Genomic DNA, 17,543 nt, shown 5'->3' on the forward strand with positions numbered 1-17,543 from the left:
ACAGTACAGTCCCCGAACCCCAACACCCCACAACTAGAAACCCCCCCCCTGCCCCCACACAACCAAATCTACACCACCCCCCGCAACTGGCCCCCCCTCTAGGTCTCAGAATCAAAACATCTGCCCGCCTGTCCCAACCCCATTCCCCGCTTCCCAAACTTTTCAAAAAAGACATTGTCCCAGTCCGGCCCGGAACGGGCAAGGCCGTGGTAAGTCAATCTAGTGGACGTCCAGCCACCACCTCCAGCACTCGCCCTTCCTCCCAGCCCACCCCCCGGATCCCCGCACCTGCAATAAGAATGAGCTAAAGTAGACTCCCCCCCCGGAGTGAGTTCAGGCCGTCAAGGCCACTTCGCCATTCGCCGCCACTCTGGAGGCCTCCTGGATGGCAGCCGCCATTTCTGCCCGGATTGCGGGCGAGCCCGGGCGCTCCGCCGGAGGAGAGGCCCACCCCCCAGCTCGTTGCCATCCGTTACGAGTGCTGCGCCTCCGCCGTGGGGCCGGGGTATCAGTGTCCGATGCTGTGAGGCCCAACACCGCGCAGACATCTTGGAGGGACCGAAGCTGATGCAAGACACCGTTCCACCTGAAGATCAGACGGAAGGGGTGCCCCCAGGAATACTGTGTCTCATGCTCTCGAAGGAAGTCCGTGGCGATCTTGAAGGACTTCCTCTTCTGTAGCGTGACTGTGGATAAGTCTTGAAACAGGGTCACAGGGTGATCCCGGAATCGGAAAGGTTGCTGCCCTCGTGCCTCTCGGAGGATCCGCTCCTTCAAGGGAAAGTTCGGGAGGAAGGCCAGAATGTCCGGAGCGGGCGCTGTAGCTCTGCGGGGGCGACCCACACGATGTGCCCGGTCTATGCGAATCCGAAAGTCCTCCGACTCTCCCAGGATCGCACGGAAGAGGGCCACCAGATATGCAGTCACGTCTTCACCCTCCTCACCAGACGGCACACCGCGGACCCGTATGTTGTTCCGCCTGGACCGATTTTCAAGGTCCTCGGCGTGGGCTTGTAACTCAATCTGTTGCTCCCGTAGCCGCAGGACTTCCTGTTGCAGATGGGTGATCTCCTCATCCCTGGAGTGACCCGCTTCCTCCACCGTGTTCACACGGTCCCCCAGGGAGTCCATCTCTCTCCTCACTTCGCGGACCTCCCCGGCCACCTCACTCTTGAGCGTTTGAAAGTCCTCCCGAAGGGAGCTAAACAGCGACTCGAGAAATGATCTCGTCACCGGGGGCTCTCCACCGTCCGCCCCCCTGGTTGGTGCCGGGGAGGTCGCGGCAGGTTGGGCTCCTCCGCTGCGTAGGGCGCCCCGTCCCAGCATTTCCGGCAAGGTCCGGTCACCCCGTCGCTGCCCCCTGGCATTCGACATTGTAGATCAATAAAGGACACTGAGGCTTACTGACCAGCCAAGAAAGCAGCTATATGCCAGCCGGGAGCAGCCCGCACAAAGAGCACCAGGAGGGCCGAGCTGCCCGGCCGAACTTCACAAAATGGCCGCTCAGTAGTGCCGAGGGGACAACGCCCAAGATGGAGACCCTCTCTACTTCTCCGATCTGAGGTCCAGAAATCCGGCCAGTGGGCTAAGTCACAGTGCAACGTTCGCCGGGGTCCACTGCTTCAGGGAAAGATCTTCCCCGGGAGACTCGCTCCCCAATCCCATACAGACAACCAGCCAAAGCGATCTCCTCCAGCGGGCCTCCTCAAGCCACGGGCTGGCGTAGTGAGGCGATGCCGACTCCGCCTCCGCTCTGCACCTCCGCTCCGTTCCGCTCCGTACAGCCGCCGTTGGACAACTCCGAGCCGCTCGCGAAGCCGTTGCCGACTTCCACTCCGACAGCTCATGCACCGCTGCGGGCTTCACACCTCGGAGGCCGGTCGCTCCGTCGCGCTCCGAGGGTCGGGAGACTCGCGGCTTCCAGCTCTCACTCGGGCCGTTCAGCGGGCTCCGACCTGGGCTTTACCGGTCAGAATCTCATCCCCGACGGCGCAAACCAGGCTCAGCAGGCTCTCCACACCTCCACCGTGTGCACCCGGCTCAGTTGCCGCTTGATCCGGGGGGGAATCAGCGATTACAAGCGGTGCAGGAATTCAGGGGTCCGGGAGCTCTCGGCAAGTGCGACCGCTCAGCCCGCCATCTTGGCCACGCCCTATTTAAATATTTAAACATTACTCGCTAATATATGTATTCACTAAGATACACTTAATAAGCCAGTTAACCAATCAATTTTTTTATTAAAAAAAAAACAAAAAACATCCATTTAAACACTTAATGTATTCTTCCATCGACCTTTACACATACATATATAAAACATATTTATTTTACTGAAAGACACACATTCACTGGATGGTGTCATGAGTGATGTCATGAGTGATGTCACTGACCATGTCATGAGTGGTGTAATATGTGACGTCATCAGCAGTGCAATGCAGGCGCGCAAGTTATAGTGAGTCCAACTTACTATAACGTGGGAATTTCAATGGTTTTATGTCAGTAAAATTTCCAGCTAACTATAACTGGTGTCAAACCTATGGTTTTTTCAGTGAAAATATATATATATATATATATATATATATATATATATATATATATATATATATATATATATAATATAAAGTCCTTGTATCGCTCGATGCTGCCAGCATCCCAGTTCCACTGCTCCAACTGGAAAAATGAACAAGCCAGACCCAGATCTTGTGCAAAGATAAGTGTTTTATTCCATTAAAAATTGACACCCAAGCAGTCCTGCATGACGCGTTCGCCTCTAGCCAGAGGCTTGATCACATGATACGTTACTGGTCATCAAAGAGGGTACTTAAGGCTTTTCTGAACCACAAAAGGGCGGATACTCATAAAAGCAATCCGCCCACCTTAACTCCTTACTGTCTCTCATTCTATTCGTGTTCAAACAGTGGTGTTTTTATCATTCTTTATAAAAGTAAAAGGCGCAGTGCCATAATTTTTGACATTTCAAGTTCTACATAGAATATGTACATGATTCATCAAATATTCTATACACAATTGGAATATAGTATAATGCACACACAGATGAAATTCAATATTTGAAGGAAAAAAATATATATAATATCTCATAAATAATTAAAATTCATGATATATACATACTATTTACAATAAAAGACAGTGTCTAAATAAATATTACTCTATGAATTTCATATTAGCAGCATATGATATTGTGCACGCAAATTCAAGCCATTAAAGTGCAAAGTGTCATTTACATTTTTTACTTATGTATTTCATAAGTACCATCATTATTCGAAAATTTGTGTAGACGAAATGTCAATATAAGATTTAAACAAACCCACTGCAAATTCTTAAAGAATGACTACATAATAGTCTTATAACAAAGTCTCATAGAAACTATTAATTCATTTATGCCTAAGTACCATAATGCATCATAACCCCAGGAAAAAGAAAGACCCAAGTGCATGTTTGAAATAAACGTGAAAATAATAATTCAATCAATTTTTCTTTCTTTTTATATTTAGTATTTTTGAAAAAGATATCATAATCATTTTCAATTTTCATGGAGTGGGAGGTGAATAGTTCTTAATTCATTTATATAAGTTGTTATTTCTAATTACGGCAGCATATAAGCACTACACCCAAGATGCAAACTAGTTGCTATTCCCACATCAGCTGACACATCTATTCATTATACAAAAGCCACAATTTATTTGTTTCCTAATGTCTGAAATTTCACAATGGTAATCCTAGAGCTGCTGTAGATTTTCTTAGCAGATGCCTATAGACAAGTGTACAAGTCTTCACTTGCGTTCAGGCCCCTAGGGGCCTTACTATCGAGTTCGATAATATATCGAGTTTCCAGGAGGCGGAGTTTGGCATCCCTGAACCCTCCTGTTTTTAAGGGCAAAACACAGTCTATTGCAAAATACAAAAGACCCGAAGGATCGCTATTGTGGGCCTTTTCAAAGTGGCGTGCCACCGGGTAAGTTTGGTCTTTACCCACTATTGCTCTAATGTGCTGCAGTACCCGTCTGTGCACTGGCAAGCGGGTGCTGCCTATATATCGGAGCTCACACAGGCACTGCAGCACATAAACCGCAAAGTCTGTTTTGCAGGACATGCGCTTTTTTATTGGTACAGGTTTGCTATTGAAAGGCACTGTATACTGAGTTTTACTGCACCCGTTTTTACAGGCTTTGCATACAGCGCATTTGTTGAAACCACCTCCCAAGGCACCCCAAGTATCAGAGATAGGTTTCTCCAAAAATTGTTGACTAGTTTGTCTGACATGGAAATGGACTTTCTGAATGTGATTTGGGGTTTTTTAACTACGAACTTACCGATAACAGGGTCCCCTGTTATTAGGTTCCAGTTTTTATAGAAGATTTGGCTAATCTCCTTTTGCTGTTTGCTGAAGGTTACAATAACTCTGGGTGCAATTAATTTGTCTTTCTCAGTTACCCCCTCTTTAGGTTTTTCTTTTACAGTCAAAGCCTCCTCCCTGGATATTGTAAGAGATCTATTTATAGCACGTTGTATTGTTTTGACAGAGTAGCCTCGAGCCAAGAAGCGATCTTTACTTTCCTCTTGTATTTTGTGGCACTCTGCCTCCGTGCTACAAATCCGCCTAATTCGCAGCATTTTCCCGAAGGGAATGCTGTCAATTAGGTGACGGGGATGTTGACTAGAGGCTTGTAAAACTGTATTCCCAGCTGTGGGGTTCCTGTGCATTCTGGTTGCTAACTTGTTGCCAGCAAAGTAAACCTCCGTATCTAGAAACACCACAGCCTCTTCATTTATATGGGAAGTAAACTGTAGATTCAAACTGTTTTTATTGAGTTCCCCAATGAAGTCCTGCGCTTTTGTCACTGAACCACGCCAAATTAGGAACAAATCATCTATGTACCGTAGATACAATGGTACATGTTCCCGCATTGTGCTTTCCAAGGGACCGCCCAGAACATGCTCCTCCCAGAGTCCTATGTGAAGACATGCTAGACTCTGGGAGAAGCATGACCCCATGGCGACCCCTCGGACCTGCTGGTAGAGCTGGTTGTTAAATAGAAAAAAGTTTTGTTCCAGGCAGATTCGTATCATGGACAATAGCATTCTATTGTGCGCAGAAAAATTCATGGGCCGTTTGTTTAAATAGAACTCTATAGCTCGAACCCCGTCAGTGTATTTGATTGAGGTATATAATGATGTTACATCCAGCGTTATAAGCAAACATTCAGAATCCCAAACCACATTTTTCACCTTTCTGATGAAATCGGAAGTATCCTGCACGTAGGATTTCAGACCTTTTACCCAGTCCTGGAGATAAAAGTCAATATACCGGGAGATGTTTTCCGTTGAGATGTTTATCGCCGATATTATTGGGTGACCCGGTGGTGTAGCAGTGTCCTTGTGTACTTTCGGTATCAAATAAAATGATGGAATCACTGGATGATCTTTCTTCAGAAATTTATATTCATCATCAGTTAGTAACTTGGCACTTCTCCATGCCATAAGTTTGGAACTTTGTTTTTGCCAAGATGCTCTAAGTGCTAGCATGTTGCTCTTTCTATAGCACGTGGTATCCAATAGTTGTTTTTCAGCTTCTGCTACATACATATCTCGTGGCCAAAGAACTATATTTCCGCCTTTATCGGCCTGGCGGATGATCACATTTTTGTCTGTTTCCAGTTTTTTAATTAGATTGTAGTAGCACTGAATCTTTTTGTTTACCACTTTGTGTTGTTCGTTAGTCTTGACATATAGTTGTTTAAGTTCTTTGATCACCAAATCATGATATACATCTATATTGTCATTTGTTAGAATAGGCTGGAAAGTAGATTTGGGTTTAAAAGGGGTGCAACTAGCTGCTTGATCTTCCCTTGAAATCATTAAGGGTAAATCTCCAGACACATCTCCCTCTTGTTGTAAGTCCCAAATTTGATCAAAAAATGGTCGATCAGCAGATTCTAACAATGAAGGACTAACCTGCAATCCCATTTGTTCTTTTCTTTTTGGTTGTAACAGAAAATACTTGCTCAATTTTAGCTTGCGTATAAAACGATATGAGTCCATCCTCGTGTCAGCATAGTTAAAATTAGATGGTGGACAATACGTCAAGCCAAGCCCAAGGATCATTTCATCATTTGCTGTTAAAGAGATTTTTGAGAGGTTAATAATTGATTTTCTTTTCTTAGTTCGCCACTACTTTTTTCTTTGACTTGATCCATCGACCTTTGGCTGTTTGTTTTTTGTTGATTTGCTTTGTAGCGCCGGCATTTTCTTCTTGCCCGTCGTTTCTGGTTGTTCCGGAACCGCTTGCTTGCGTTCTCCCTTCTATCCTTGGTCGCAGGGTATCGCGACGATCTTGACATCGGCAACTGACTTCCTGGGCTAATGAAAGCTTTTCTGATCCCACCGTGGAGGATCCCGCATCCTCGTTTTCCGCCTCACTTCCTGATGTAACACTCGCATCAGTAGAAGAAATTAACACCGTTTTGTTTCCAGTATTTGTTTGTCTGGTTTTTCTTGCGCGAGCCTTCACACTTTCGTACTTATTGGCATATGTGAAGATTTGACCATTTTGATAGTCAAGGCGGTCTCGTTCAAATTTGTAGGCTTTTCTTTTCTTTATCACCTCTTCATCTTTTTGGACCCTTTGTAACATCTCCGTTCGTAATTTATTGACCTGTTCACTGGGCCCCAAACTGGTTATTTGGCTTTCAATTTGTTCAATTTCCGCTTGAATTTTCAGTCGATCACTTTCCGCGTATTCTACTAGAAGTGTCATTAATTTAGCGGAACATTCCAAATTTGTTTCTGCCCATCTAGTGAGCATTGTCGGATCGGGCGCCTCATAACTTGAAGCTAGAGTAATCCTAAGCCCTCTGGGCACTCTTCCGACTTCCAAATACCGGGATAAAGACTTATTCTCCCACCACTTGGATTGTTCTTTTTTCATCAGTTTCTCCAACTTCCTGAATGTATCTTTTAATGTGGGACTAGTTGTAATGGCGCTGCTGGACGATGATGGTCCCTGTGTGTTTGTACCTCCAGCCGGAGATTTATCAAACATACTGTCCGCCGCCTCCTCCCTGCTACGTACCGTATCCGCAGACATCCTGCTTGCAACTAAAACAGTCGCTGATTTTAGGGTGATCGTTGTAGGATATGAACACTTAGACTTATGCAACGACTTGTCCTTGGAATCCTCAAGTTAGTTGGCGCGCAAATAAGTCTGCACTACTCCCCACTGGCCTTTCCAAGTTTGTCCTACCTTAGGTTGGGCTGTCTTCAGACGTCGCCGGTTTTTCACCGCTGCCGACAATTCTCGACTCCCATTACCAAGCAGGAAATCCTCATGGACGCCAGGGGCTGTACGCGGTATGCTCCTCGCCGGAGCCGTGTAGAGTTGTAGTTCCGGGTTAGGGAACCGGTTTGCTTCCTGCTGCCAAGCCAATCCAAGAGGGGAGGGGTCCAGCTTACACCGTAGAAGCCAGAAAACGGCGTTTTTTATGAAGTCCTTGTATCGCTCGATGCTGCCAGCATCCCAGTTCCACTGCTCCAACTGGAAAAACGAACAAGCCAGACCCAGATCTTGTGCAAAGATAAGTGTTTTATTCCATTGAAAATTGACACCCAAGCAGTCCTGCATGACGCGTTCGCCTCTAGCCAGAGGCTTGATCACATGATACGTTACTGGTCATCAAAGAGGGTACTTAAGGCTTTTCTGAACCACAAAAGGGCGGATACTCGTAAAAGCAATCCGCCCACCTTAACTCCTTACTGTCTCTCATTCTATTCGTGTTCAAACAGTGGTGTTTTTATCATTCTTTATAAAAGTAAAAGGCGCAGTGCCATAATTTTTGACATTTCAAGTTCTACATAGAATATGTACATGATTCATCAAATATTCTATAAACAATTGGAATATAGTATAATGCACACACAGATGAAATTCAATATTTGAAGGAAAAAAATATATATAATATCTCATAAATAATTAAAATTCATGATATATACATACTATTTACAATATATGTGTGTGTATATATATGTGTGTGTGTGTGTGTATATATATGTGTGTGTGCGTGTATATATATATGTGTGCGTATATATATATATGTGTGTATATGTATGTGTGTGTATATATGTGTGTGTGTATATATATATATGTGTGTATATATATATATATATATATATGTGTGTGTTCATTGAAACCCCTATTAGATTGACAGATATGTATGTAAATCCTCTGTTGTGTTCAAACCTCCTTGTAACTTAGCATCTAATTCCAAGATATGCCTGGTTTCTCCTCCCGATTTTTAAAGCGCCTGGTTACACTAGCTTGTGTGTCCCCGCGCTGCGATACAAAGCCTGCATCATCCTTGTTGTCCGAGAGGACACCTGTCCAGTACAGGTAAGACCCCGACACATCCACTCTGAGGGAAAGAGGTGGGTTTTCAGGTCCTTACGGAAGGTCAGCTCTTAGCCCCCACAGAAGTTTGTTCCATTGTTGTGCCGCTACCAAACGAAAGGAGCGACCACCCATCCTTGCTCTCCTGATGATGGGTATACTGACTCGCCCCTACCCGCTAGATCTCACCTGACGTGTAGTGGCGTAGGGAGTTAGAAGGTTGTGAAGGTAGGAGGACCCCATCTTCTGTAGAATTCAATGACTCGTACATAGCGCTTTGAACAGAATTCGTTCCTTAATTGGAAGCTAATGCAGGGTGGCCAGAGCCTACGTAGAAGGGGCTCTCTTGGGCAGCATCAGAACCAGGTGCGCTGCCGCATTCTGGATGTGTTGTAGCCAGGTAGAGGACATTCCTCTCCAGTCCAGCCTCGATGTCACCAAGGCATGGTCCATAGTTTTCCTAGATGTAGTTGGCAGCAGGTCCAAGGTCTTCCTGAGTCCGCGCAGGACTCCAAAACAGGTGCCTGCCACCCGTCTCGTGTGATGTTCAAACGAGAGCTTGGTGTTGAACCATGTAGGAAGGTGGCTACCTGACTATGGTTACCCCAGATTTTTTGCCCTGTGTTTAGCTGGTTTTCGACTTAGTTGGCCTGGTTCCCTGCTAATCAGGGCCCCAGGCTATCTGCTCTCTCTGTAAAATGGATTCCATGTACCCTAGGTGCATAACTAGATTGGCTTGGGTCACCTTATCAGCCCCTGTACAGAGCACTATAGGTGCCCAGGGCATAGGTGCATCCAAGGCCTACCAGGGGCTGCAGCATATCTTTTGCCACCCCTGGCTGGCTATCTAAATTGACACAACTGGCTGATCACTCAGCTGGGGCAAGTGGGTGTAATCACCCCTTGCTTAGATATAGTATACCTATATCTAAACCTATATCTGGACACATATATAGCCTGTAAGCCACTCCTATGGAAGGCCTCATCAATCCTGGAGGCAGAGTGCGTGGTTTTATGTGAGATGGTGCTCTGGCATGAGCTGAGCCTGTCTGCAGCTGTCGGGAACAACTCCCTAAGCTGATCCGGGATAACGCCATACCATATACTCTTAAGCGCCTTATAATCCTCGCGGTTATATAGCAACTTTGGTTTGGCTTTATCAAAACATGTCGTGTAAGGTGTCATACGAATTGGAATACTACCCCCTCGCCAGTTCTGGCGACGGGGGTAGCATTCCACCCTTCTAGAGGGAGAAGACATGTTACTTTGCTGAAACGCGGTTGATTTAAAATGAGCCTCAGATCCACAAAATGGATGCCCCTGCCACAGACACGGGTCTGACCTCCTGCTGCTGACCGAAACCCGGCAGAGGAGGCCTGGACAAAGAGTTTCCTGTCACAGGGCGGTGTCAAACCACCCCAGACAGGAGATAGTGGATTGGAGAAGGGAGGTTTCAAAGAAACCAGACACTGCCTGGGGAGCACAAGGCTGCCCCTTGCAGGATCCGGCCAAACCGGTTCTGGGGCCTCCCAGCCCCTGTCCCAGCGCGGCCAGGATCAAAGGAGAGGGGTGTAACCACCCCCTTCCTGGGTCCCACGCATAGGAGGGGACCTAGCAGGATGTCCAACCCCCGAGATTCGAATAAGAGGGGGAGCAGTCCCAACGGACCTCAGATCATCCTGAAGAAACATAAGAAACGAAATCTGGACCCTTCGACTTTCTACACGACGTGAGAAGACTGAAGAATCTCCCTTGTGGTCAAGGAGTGACCACCCTGTGCAAACAGGCACCATCCAGCCCTCGACCCTTGCTTTGTTGCAGTTCCCGCCGGAACTCGAGCGACAGAGATCGACGAGATCAAGCTTGCCTGCCTTCTACCTGCCCGATCCACAGTCCCTGCAGAGCTGAGACCCGTGGAGGCGACCTGAAGCGTGGGGCACGCCATCTTGAAAAGGGCCACGAGACGCTGACCGTGCGGCCCACGAGTGACCCTCGAAGCTGTACACCGGGGTTTGAGAAGCCCCAGCCCCGAGCTCCACTTGCACCAAAGCTCACCCCTCCACACTCGCTGAGTGCTGCGTGGGGCCCTTCTGCTTGTGTGCGCTCGACGCGTTGGCCCGGTCACTTGCCAGCTGGCTTGTGGCCCCTGTGCCGACGAACTTTGAAATCCGACTTGCTTTTCTGGTTGCTCCAGATCTGCACCAGCTCCTGTGAAAAGGAGCACCCACTCTGACCCTCCTGGTTCGAGTGATAAGCAATCTCCCGGTTCCGCGTGGATTGCTTTTGCCAAGTGCTGTTTGCTACAATCTTCAAGCCGACGGTGCTGACGGCGAGAGCCTACGTGGGACAGATCGTGACCCGCTCCTGGACGTCGCAGATGCCCCAGAGCCCACGTGACAGCGGAGAGAAGCCTATCGACAACTGCCTGATTGCGCCCGACATTGCCTGGTTCCGTCCTGGTTCCACCCTGGTCACTGCTGAGTGACCCAGACTCTATCCCCTCTGCTTTCAGGTACTTTTCTACATCGATCCACCCTTGGATCGCACCGGACACTTCTGCTTCCCAGCGCCTGCAGCTGCAACAGCTCCAAGCACCAAGAACCTGCGTGACAGAACCCGACGCCACTTCGACCCTGTGCACCCACGGCCTGTGGGTGAGGTAACTTTGCAACGCCGGTGTCTTTACACTGGTACACACCTCTAGGGTCTGTGTCTAAAGTTTTGTGTTCCTAGGTTCAGCGGAAGTATCTTTTTATTCACTTTAATTGACTTTTACGCACCATTGACAGTGCATTGGTGCGCGCCGCACTTTCCGTGCTGCACCCGTCTCCTGTGGGCTACTCCCGACTTCTTCATTGCTTGTCCTGACTGCTCCCAGCGAATCTCTAGGCCCTAGGCCTAACCATTGTTCGATAAGTGTTACTTATACCACTTTTTTGATATATGGTCTGAGTGGCCACCCGCCCTCATCCATAAACGTGCAACTTTATATGTGTAACAGTGCTTTTGATTTAACGCTTGGGCCCCTTTCCTCATAAAGAGTACTGGGGAGTAATTTAGAAATAAATACATATATTTTTATAATATATACTTGTGTGGTGTCCTTTCATTTGATTACAGGATTGTATGTGGTAAAACAGCTCGCTTAACACGACCTCTTAAGTTAAGCCTTTAAGGCTGCTTAGTCCATGCTACCACTAGGATAGCTTGTCTACAAGGTTGACTTACAACCTGACATCTTTGGGGTTTGTTTGGACTGATAACCAGTGGTTCCAGAATTGGAAACACTACCTATCAGGCCAACTTCTCACAAACCACATCTCTAAATTCCTAACCTGTTCGCTGGGCGTAGGTGTGGGGCCCAGTGACGGTGGCCACCATGCCGATGTCTACACCGAAGGTGCTTTGCTTATGATCAACACCTCTGTTTTGTTTCCGTTCAACTTGAGGTAGTTGCTGGCCATCCATGACGCCAATTTATGGAGACATAAGGAAAAGTTACTGGCTGCCTTCTCGTCTGGCTGTGTGAGCGACACCACCAGTTGCGTGTCATCAGCATATGACATGATCTTGACCCCAAATTTTTCCGAGATCTCAGCCACCGGTGTAACAAACAGATTGAATAAGGTTGTACTAAGGTGGGACTACTGTGGGACCCCCTGTTCCAACTTGATTTCTTTTTTCCGGTGGGGTCCGTTGCTACCTGGAAACTACTATCTTGCAGAAAGGATTCCATCCATTCCCAGGCTTTACCCACCACCCCTCCCTTCCTGAGACATTGTAGCAGTGTGTGATGGGCCACCGTATCAAATGCGGCACTCAAATCTAAAAGAATCCAGGCCGCAGTTTGTCCCTCATCCACATATTGTCGGAGGGTCTCAGTCGACAGGAGGAGAGCTGATTCGGTCGAGTAAGAAGCTTGAAAGCCTGATTGGGTCGGGTGGAGGAGACTGTGTTTGCTAATATGCGCTGTCATTTGGGTATTTACTATTTTTTCAGCAATTTTCCCAAAATAGGGCAGTAGCGAGATAGGGCGCATATTATCTAATTGATCCAATCAATCAGCACGGGGGGGGGTGCTACTGATCGAACAGCCAGGTCTTGAGCATACTCTTGAAGGTCAGCAGGTCTTGGGTCTGTCGTAGGCTCAGTGGGAGGGTGCTCCATATCTTGGCAGCGAGGTGGGAGAAGGATCTCTCGCCAGTGGTTTTCTTCGGGTGCTCAGGACGGTGGCGAGTGAGAGGTCGGTGTAGCGTAGCTGACGGTTGGGGATGTAGAAGGAGAGCCGTCTGTTGAGGTAGGCTGTGCCGGTCTTGTGAAGTGCCTTGTGTGTGTGGATGAGGAGATTGAAGGATTTCCTCTTGCTGATGGGGAGCCATTGCAGGTCCCTCAGGTGGGGGGAGATGTGGCCGTGGAGTGGTAAGTCGTGGATCAGTCGTGCTGAGGTGTTTTGGATGCCTTGTAGTCGTTTGATTAGCTTGGTTGGAGCTCCCGCTTAGAGGGCGTTTCCGTAGTCCACTCTGCTGCTGACGAGGTCCTGGGGGACTTCTTGTACCTGTCGGGATCCATCTGTAGATCATGCGGAGGGTGTTGAAGCAGGAGGAGGAGATGGCGTTGACCTGCTTGGTCATTGAGAGCGTTGAGTTGAGGATGATTCCCAGGTTGCATGCGTGGTCGGTGGGTATCGTGGCTGCTCCCAGTGCCGTTTGCCACCAGGAGTCATCCCAGGCTGAAGGGTTGGAGCAGAGGATGAGGACCTCTGTATTGTCCGAGTTCAGATTCAGACGGCTGGTCTTCATCCATTCGACGATGGCTTTCATTCCTTTGTGGAGGTTGGCTTTGGCAGTGATGGGGTCCTTGGTGAGGGAGAGGATCAGTTGAGTATCGTCGGCGTAGGAGATTAAGTTGAGGTTGTGCTGTCGTGCGATGTGTGCGAGCGGGGCCATGTAAATGTTGAACAGTGTCGGCTGATGGAGGATCCCTGGGGTATGCCGCAGATGATCTCGGAGGCTTCGGACCGGAATGGGGGGAGGCGGACGCTCTGGGTACTGCCTGAGAGGAAGGAGGTGGTCCATTCCAGAGCCTTGTCTCGGATCCCTGTGGCGTGGAGGCATGCGTGTAGTGTGCGGTGGCAGGCGGTGTCGAAGGCGGCGGAGAGATCTAGGAGGATTAGTGCTGCGGTCTTGCCATTGTCCAGCAGGGTCCTGATGTTGTCGTGTCGGCGATGAGAGCAGTCTCAGTGCTGTGGTTGCTGCGGAACCCTGACTGGGAAGGGTCCAGGATTCTGTTTTCTTCGAGGTAACGGGTTAGCTGTCTGTTGACGATTTTCTCGATGACATTGGCCGGGAAGGGGAGCAGAGACATGGGCCGGAAATTCTTGAGGTTTCTTCGGTCAGCCTTGGGTTTTTTCAGTAGGGTGTTGATCTCGGCGTGTTTCCAGCTCTCTGGGAAGGTTGCGGTCTCGAGGGAGAGATTGATGACGTTGCGCAGGTGGGGTGCGATGGAGCTGCTTGCTTTGTTGAAGACGTGGTGCGGGAAGGGATCTGACTAAGAGCCGGAGTGGATTGTGCTCATGCTCTTGATGGTGTCATCGATACTCACCCTGGCCCAGGCTAGCAGGGGGTCGTGGTCGATGGTGTGTGGAGGGTCTGATGTGTTCCTGTCCGTCGGGTCTTTCTGGGTGTTGAAGCTGTCGTGGATGTCTGTTATCTTGCGGGGGAAGAATGTGGCGAGGGAGTCGCACAGGGCTTGTGACGGCGGGATGTCATTGGAGCTGGGGTTGGAGAGTTCCTTCACGATCTTAAAGAGCTCCTTGCTATTGTGCGCGTTGTTGTCGTGGCGGTCTTTGAACGAGGTGCTCTTGGCGGCCCTTCTGAGATGGTGGTGGTTGCGGATGGCGTTATTGTGTGCTGCACGGTTGTACAGAGTTTGGTCGCTCTGCCATTTCTTATCTAGTTTCTGGCAGGCTTGCTTGGAGGCTAGGAGTTCTGGAGTGAATCAGCTGGCCCTCTTGCTGGTGTCTCTGTGGGGGGGATTTATTTAGCGGGGCGAGGGTGTTGGCACAGTTTTCGATCCAGCGTCTGAGGCTGTGGGTCCCGTCGTCGGAGTTAGTGGGTTCAATGGGTGGGCTGAGAGCGAGGTTTGCCTGTAGTTGGTCTTTGGTGATTTTGCCCGAGCAGCGGTGGGGGATCTGTTGGGTGCGGTGGTGTGTGGTGGGTTTCTGTAAGGTGAAGTGGATGCAGCGGTGGTCGGTCCAGAGGAGTTCGGTGGTGTGACTGATGGAGACGTGCGGGCTTGAGGAGAAGATGGGGTAGAGCGTGTGGCCGGTGGAGTGGGTGGGCGTTGTGACGAGTTGCTACAGTCCGAGGTTGGCGAGGTTATCGATCAGGGTTGTGGAGTTCTTGTCATCGATGTTCTCAATGTGAAAGTTCAGGTCTCCTAGGAGAATGTAGTCGATGTAGGTCAGGGCGTGCATGCTGATGTAGTTGGCAATGGAGTCGCTGAACTGGGCCTGGGTCTGGGGTGGTTTGTAGACCAGGGTGCCTCTGAGGTTAGACTTGGGATCTGTGTGGATCTGGAAGTGCATGTGTTCGGCAGTGCTGAGTGCGTCGTCGGTGCTGGTTGAGACCCTGATGCTGTTTTTGTGGAGGATACCTCCTTCGACTCTGTTGGAGCGGTCTCTGCGGGTGATCTTATAGTTGTCTGGCATGGCGATGTCTGGTGCGGAGGAGTTGTTCAACCAGGTCTCTGTTAGGACGGCGACGTCCAGGGATGTTGTGTCGAGCAGGTCCCAGAGCTCGATGGCGTGTTTGCGCGCGGAGCGAGTATACAGTAGTATGCATCGCAGGTGGGTGCGGTCTTTTTTGGCCGGTGGTCTGTTGGTTCTGAGGCTAGTGTTACTTCAGTTCCTGCAGGTGAAGGGACCGTGTGTGCGTTTTGGGGCAGCCTTGAAGCAGGTGTGGGTCCGTCCGGGGTTGAGGGCGTGGCGCATGCTGGCATCGTAGTGGCGGCGGTCGTCGTGGCAGGAGCGGTGGCCAGGGGTTCTAGCGCTGGGTGCTGTCCAGGCGCGGACAGGCGCAGGCGGCCTTGCCTTAAGCGCGTCCTCGCCGCATGGCCAAGCAGCGGCCGGCATATATGGGGAGGTGGGAGGGAGGAGCAGCTGGTAGGCGGGGGCAGCGAATGGGCAGATAGGCAGTTCGGGGGCGGGGCCGCAGGGGACACAGCGGCGGGGGCAGGTGAGGGAGGGAACAGAGGGAAAAGGGCACAAAACGTGGGAGAAACGAGTGGCACTGAAGCCAAAGGGCACAGAAATCAGCAAAACGAGTGGTACAGAAAGCAAAAGGGGTACACAAACGAGGGGGAAACGAGTGGCAAAGGGCACAGAATCAGCAAAAATTAGTGGTTCAGAAGGCAAAACTGGGAGAGAGGCACGGGGGCAGCGAGGGGTACAGAAGGAAGAGAACAGGCAGGGGTGCAGCGGGGGAAGAAAGACAACAGCAGTCACGGACACCACAGTGAGAAATACGGCAATACAGTAACACAGTCAGGCAGAAGATGAACAGACATATGGCCTGCAACTTCCTCAGCAGCGGCAGCTGGGGCAGGGACACACAGGCGGAGCTGTGCGGAGGGGGAGCGACCTACCAGGAGGAACTATGGCCCGTGTATGTTGCAGGATTCTTATGTGCCTGTAATTTAGTACTACCTACATACTGGAGGCCGCAACTGTACTCCAGTATGTAAATCACATAATCTGTTTTACACGTGAGATGTTTTCTAATGACCTGTATTTTGTCACTAAATGCTGTATGATAAGTCGTTTTATTTATACCATATTTGCAGGCCTTGCAAGTGTCGCATTGATAAAACCATTTTCTTGCTACTAACGAGGAGCCTGTTAGTATATCCTCTGGGCTGCTTTTTTTACTAATGCATTGCCCATGGAAGCTGTTTTTCTGTAGGAGATGGAGGGTGTTTTAGGTAGCAGATGGTCTATCACCATTATCACCAAATCATGTAATACTACAGGCGAATTTTATTTGATTATACCCCTGCGTTGTTTTTCCTGCTTGGTATATATTAGAATTAATCGTACTGGTACTTCCTGTAATGTACTGTGTGCCTTACTCACTGTGATTATGTCATTGGCAGTACCTTTGAGGAGATCAGATCTAGATCTTCATTTCGACTTCCTTATAGAGGCATCTATTGTTTGAGTTTTATAGCCTCGTGCCAGAAATCTGTCCATACTTAGCTGTTGTTGTGTTGCCAAGTCCTTCTGTTCCTTCGCATTTCTCCATAAGGGAAACGCTGTTTAAGGTGTGCAGGGTGTGAGCTTGTAGCGTGTAGCACTGTGTTACCAGCAGTAGGTTTGCAATGCAAAGATGTTTTGATAAGATTATTCTTTATATACACCTGTATATCTAAAATTTTTACCTGTTCTGAGCTAATGGTAGCTGTAAATTGCAAATTCTTATTATTTACATTGATTTGTGAAAGAAAATCTAATGCACTTTCCTTAGTTCCATTGCAAACTATAAATAAGTTGTCAATGAATGAGTGCGTGGTCATATTTTTGTTTGAGGACCAGCTCCTCCCACCAGCCCATATGCAAACAAGCATAGCTGGGAGAAAAGCTCGCCCCAATTGCCACACCTCGTATCTGTTAGTAGACTTGTTTTTAAAATAAAAACAAATTATTTTCTTAGCACGTGAGCATATTATTCAACATTAGATTATGGGGTTCACATTTTAGATGACGACCATTGAGGAAGTATTCAAGCGCTCTAATTCCATCCTTATGTCCAATACTCGGTGTGATGTCGAGTGCAATTAGTAAATATTCAGGTTGCCAATGTATTCCTTGAATTTTGTTCCGGAAATCACCAGTGTCCTGCACATATGATAGTAAACTTTTCACACGCTCTTGTAAGATAAAGTCTAGGTATCTGGACATGTTCTCTAAAAGGCCATCACATGCCGCTACGATGGGTCTGCCAGGTGGCTTGTGTATGTTTTTATGAATTTTGGGGATGATATAAACAGTAGGTATTGAAGGATGTTCTTTCTTTAAATATTTATATTCATCCATACTTAACCCTTTAATTGCTGCCGACGGCCAACGGTCTCACGAGCGCTACTTCCC

The 17,543-nt window shown here is 48.6% G+C and overlaps 1 protein-coding gene across 1 annotated transcript in view; it reads left to right on the forward strand.

Annotated features, from left to right (window-relative positions):
* The window catches only part of TTC17 (tetratricopeptide repeat domain 17), a 575,315-nt gene that overhangs the window by 92,176 nt on the left and 465,596 nt on the right, over positions 1-17,543 (forward strand). The gene's annotated exons all lie outside the window — the stretch shown is intronic.

This window comes from Lissotriton vulgaris, chromosome 2_2 (assembly GCF_964263255.1).
Source record: "Lissotriton vulgaris chromosome 2_2, aLisVul1.2, whole genome shotgun sequence".
Taxonomy (NCBI): domain Eukaryota; kingdom Metazoa; phylum Chordata; class Amphibia; order Caudata; family Salamandridae; genus Lissotriton; species Lissotriton vulgaris.